We start from the raw sequence: 5,276 nt of genomic DNA, 5'->3' as shown, positions 1-5,276 counted from the left end.
AGGAAAATCAACTTATAACGTGAATTTTTTATTTTTTTTTCACTTATGTACATTTAAATATATCTACATTACGTTTACTTTTCAAAGTTGAATTGCTTGATTGATATTCCAAAGCTTTAAAGATCCGTCGTCACTCCCGCTGTAACACTCATAAAAATTTGCACCAATTTAAAACATTTTAATTCATTCAAAAGCCATTAAGTTGTTACAACTTGTTTTCAAAAGAGTTTAAACATAAGAGTATCCTCAGAACCAAATCACAAAATCAAAAAGTATGAGGAGCATTATGATCACGCCTTCGCCATGCCACGATCTCCTGAAGTACATGAAACCAAAACACTACAACTCTAATCCCGAAAGCTTACTGAGATACCCTCAAAATACCAACCACATATAACCATACTCATATCATATCACAATACAGAACAGCCATACATATGGAGTCTACAGTGTGACTGGTCCTCCCGCACAAGGCCTTCAGTCCACCTGGTCCACTCTCCGAGTCTAGCCATGTATATCGAGTCTACAGTGTGATTGGTCCGCCTGCACCGGGCCTTCAATCCACCTGGTCCACTCTCTGAGTCTACAGTATGACTGGTCCGCCCGCATCGGGCCTTCAGTCGGCCTGGTCCACTCTCCGAGCCTCAACACGTCTGGACCACCCTCTTGGGGCCTTCAGCCTATCCGGACCGCTCGCTGGGCCTTCGGTCTATCCGGTCCACCCTGGGTATGTTAGCCTACAGCACAAAGCAGGACCCGCCTCAACCCAACCCCGGTCAAACAACCATGTGCACATAAAACAGTTAATCACATAACAATCCTCAGCCAAACAACGACTCTATCAGATCATGCAGCATAACAACATCCCAACCAGGATACCGACCTAACCGGTCACTAACATAACATTACCCTACATACCAGGATACTGGCCTTAACCAAGTCACTAACATAACACCATCCTAAAACCAGGATGCAGATCTAGCAACTCAAAAACATATCAAACAAATACCCGGATTCCCATCCGATAAAGGGCCGACTTGGTGCCTTAGACCATGTTGATATAGTGAGGATAACTCACCTTGAAACTGCTGAACCGAATCACGAAAGCACAAACCTGAAGCACTGCCTCCAACTCCAACACCTATAATCATCAATGATCCAATGACATAAATAACCAAAAATTACCATAATACCCCTGAAGGTCAAACTGGTCAAAGTCCACCTTCCTGATTGAACCTACTCGCCGAGTTAACCCATTGACTCGCCGAGTTCCTAAACTTAGGAAACTCTCATAACACGACTCAACTCGCCGAGTCACCCCATGACTCGTCGAGTTCCACAATCTCTTAGTCTTATCCTGTCCAACTCACTGAGTCACCACTCAACTCACTGCTCTGAGTCTAACCAGAAGAGGTTTGGAGTTTTGCACTCTGACTCGCCGAGTCCAAGAACAGACTCGCCGGGTCCACGACAATCTTCATCAGACTCTCCGAGTTGTTCTTCCATTCGTCGAGTCCAAGCTCATCATCATATGACTCGCCGAGTTCACCCATGTGACTCGCCGAGTCACTACGCGACTCAATGCCTGAATCCCTAGCCCAACTCGCCGAGTTGATACGGGTATTCCCAAAATCGAAAGATACAAATCTACTCCTAGCTCCAAACAATTGATCTGGGTCCCTAGAGTGCATTAGCACCATAAAGTTGCTACCTTTACGTGCTTCATGCCTCATAATTCCAAAAACCAAGCTAGAAAGGAACTTAACTCATGGGGAATGGCTTTTGCATAGCAATTAAAAGGGCTTTCTGCATATTTGATCCAGATAGAACTCAGATCTGGAGTTTCAGCTCCAGATCTAACTCATGCACCAAGATCTCATCATATTATCTCCAAACACCCTAAAACTCCATGAAAGATGGATCTATAAAGGAGAAAGCCAAGGATAACGATTCATTACCTCCAAAACGACCTCCCACTAAAGAATAAGCCGAATCTCCACAAATCTCCTTGATCCAAGCTCCTTGATCTTCAAGGTCTCTTCACAAAATCCCTTATCTAAGCTCCAAATTGCTTCCAAGGACTCTCACTCACGATTTTAGGGTTTATGGATCTCAAAGGGGAGTAAGGGGGCTGAGGGGAGGACATTAAGTCCTTTAAATAGGGTGCAAACCCTAAGATTAGGGTTTTCCTCTTCCAGCACTGACTCGTCGAGTCCAGCCGCCGACTCGGCGAGTCAGGCCACTTATCACGTGCTCATCACACGTTCCGACTCGACGAGTCATAGCTCCAACTCGTCGAGTCCATCCTTCTAATAACACTTTACACCCCTGAACTCTTGCTTCTGGACTTGGGGTGTTACACCCACTCGCTATCATTTTCGGTTTCATAGTTGAAAAGTCAACTGACCACACACATTTTTCGTGGTCTTTCAACTCCATAAATAATTCGTTCTATGTGACATCCCATATCTATAAAAAAATTAAATGACTGATTAATATCCGGGGTTAATGCCATGAACAGGTAACCAACTATTTAAAGTGTTTGAAAAACACCCCTAAATTATTTATTAAAACAATAAAAGCCAATCCAACCAAATAATTTATACTGAAATTAAAACATATGAAATACCATTACATGATGCATATCAATATGTTAAAAATCATCAGAATAAGTGCAAAAAAACTGTTTGAAAGTTATGAAAGTGAAAGGGAAACCTGAAGGAATCGAGTAAGTAATGGTTTGTATACAAAACACATTCAGAACATGAGATATCAAATTTACACTCACAATATGTAATCTATGTAAGTAAGTATATATAATCAATAAAGGATCTTCATCTTAGTTGGAACAAAATTGGGGGGAAAAAAGAAGATTACAGGAAAGTTTACATACTATTTGTAGATCATGGAGTAAAATATCGGTTCTTTTAAGCATTTAATTGAGTAGTTGGTCTGCATCTTCAAACCTGCCAACTTTTTCGAAAGGAGTGGGAGTTCAACGGTATCAATTTTCGGTCATCAAATGGAACTGTAGCTTAATTGAAATCCGAAATCAAGTACTTATCTACAAAGAGTAGTGCAAAGAGTAGTAGAAAACATAAATAATTAAATTGTTTAACAACTAAGAAATAACAATAGAAAACTAACAGAGTTTAAAGTTGTTGATTATTCGTACTGAATTATATAATAAATTTACAACATAGTAAATTCCAATGACTTTGTGCTAGTGCAACTGGCATGGGAATCCTAGCTTCCATGCTCTGCATCTTCAATGATATCTTCCACAAATAATCAAAGCTGATTGCAGCTAGAACCTCCAATTGCGTGCATTCATGACCTAGCAATATAAGTTGTGTTTACAACACAGTAGACATCAAAATTGACAACCAAGCATATAATGAGAGGTGTGTTTTAATTATAGCAATCACCAATTAGAAATGGTTTGGGTAAAAATAGAGTCGGAAATTAAATAGCGTACACTCAAGACAAATGTCTAATTCTTCTTGGAGATAAAGCAACTGGATTCTATCTGAAATTCAAAATCAAACAACTCAAAAGTAAACTATCGAGTATAATCAGAGATTGAATCGATTTGGGCGTAGCCAATAAGATTGCCTTGAAAGGTGCTTCCTCGATGGTGAAGTTGGAATGTGGTGAGAGACGTAAAGAAAAAAAAAACCTGGTCTATTTCTTATGTGAAGTAAGGTTTAGGGTTCGTTTGCTGAGAAAAGTGGTGCTCTCGTTGTTGGTCTGGGGATGGAACGAAGATGTAGTAGCAGTCGATGGAGGCACCGGCTTCGAGACTTCCAATAGTAGTAGAAGTCGACTGTATCAGTCGATTTCTCCAGTGCAGTCACAATCGGCAGCAAGGAGGTGGCCTCTGGTTCCCTTTCCTTCCGACTGATTGAACACATCAGTCAAAAGGTGAATTCAGAGAAGCGCCACCGTTGGTGGTATCTGGAAAATAAGGAACATGTAGAAGTGAACAATCAGGTGGAGATAGAGAAAAAAAGTAAAGAGGGACGATGCTCTAATTGCAAAGCAGTTGGAGGTAGCAAATAGTCTTTGATCGAGAAAGAGATGATAATCTGTAACACTTTGATTGGAGAACAAAACGGTGGAGATGGAGAAGCGGACACGTATCTGTGAGTAAGACTGTCCGGCCACGACCACCATTAACCATCCCACTCCAACAAAATGCTTTTGAAAAGTTACCACATTTGACAACTTTGTATAAGAAAAGGGACTATTTCTGCCAATCCATTATCCACTTTACTATAGCTAAGGGTGGACAATTTTAATATATATATATATATATATATATATATATATATATATATATATATATATATATATATATATATATATATATATATTAAAATTTAAACAGTTGATAATATTAATATTAATAGTAGATTCATTTTGGGTTACATGCAAAAAACAAATTTAAACAATTATTGACATGACTATATATATATATATATATATATATATATATATATATATATATATATATATATATATATATATATATATTAATATTAATAGTAGATTCATTTTGGGTTACATGCAAAAAACAAATTTAAACAATTATTGACATGACAGTTTATTGGAGATCCAGCTTGTTAATTTATTAGTGATTAATAAATTAATAGAACTCCGCGACATATCTCCTTAGTCCTTGCGACAGAACCCTAACCGTTATAGGGTTTTAATATTATGTGATTCAAGGTGGTTGAGACGGGAAACATCATCTTTAAAAGCTGCAAACTCATCTTCAAAATCCAAGGTCAATTTGAAAAGAACAGAAAACACATTTACTAAAAAATGGTCACAATCGACATACATACTCTAAACTTTTTGTTAGGGTTTTATTTTTTCTTAAAAGTTCAAATTCGATTTGGGCGAAAGCAAGCACAAAGAATCCCGTTGTATGCGATTGAGATAGATGAATCTGAAGTTGAAGACATCTTCTTCTTGGAGAATAATAGGGCACCAACATTTTTTGAATGATTCATGAATTAGGTTACTAATATAAATAAGGGACGAGCCATTTATGAGAACACCTCGTTAATGATTGCCCCACATATGATGCCACGTGAGCAAAACCTAAAGAAAGTCGGTTATACGAACTAAATGTGTATAAAAACAAGGACTTATTTTTCTACAAAAAACAATAAGAATTAAATATATACAAATTGAGAACTTAACTAGGAGTAGTCGGTCGTAACCTAGAGTAGTCGATCATAAAGACTGAATGTGTACAAAACAACAAG

The 5,276-nt window shown here is 38.2% G+C and overlaps 1 long non-coding RNA gene across 1 annotated transcript; it reads right to left on the bottom strand.

The window, feature by feature from the left end:
* Positions 1 to 3,081: 3,081 nt before the first annotated feature.
* LOC111887679 (uncharacterized) lies at positions 3,082 to 4,085 on the bottom strand. Its single transcript, XR_002848844.3, has 3 exons — positions 3,680 to 4,085; positions 3,479 to 3,529; positions 3,082 to 3,337 (listed from the first exon to the last, which is right to left on the bottom strand). It is a non-coding gene; the product is annotated as an uncharacterized LOC111887679 (long non-coding RNA).
* Between the last annotated feature and the right edge of the window lie 1,191 nt (positions 4,086 to 5,276).

This window comes from Lactuca sativa, chromosome 7 (genome assembly GCF_002870075.4).
Source record: "Lactuca sativa cultivar Salinas chromosome 7, Lsat_Salinas_v11, whole genome shotgun sequence".
NCBI classification, from domain to species: Eukaryota; Viridiplantae; Streptophyta; class Magnoliopsida; order Asterales; family Asteraceae; genus Lactuca; species Lactuca sativa.
The sequence above is the reverse complement of the archived record's forward strand: the minus strand, read 5'-3'. Positions and strand labels throughout refer to the sequence as shown.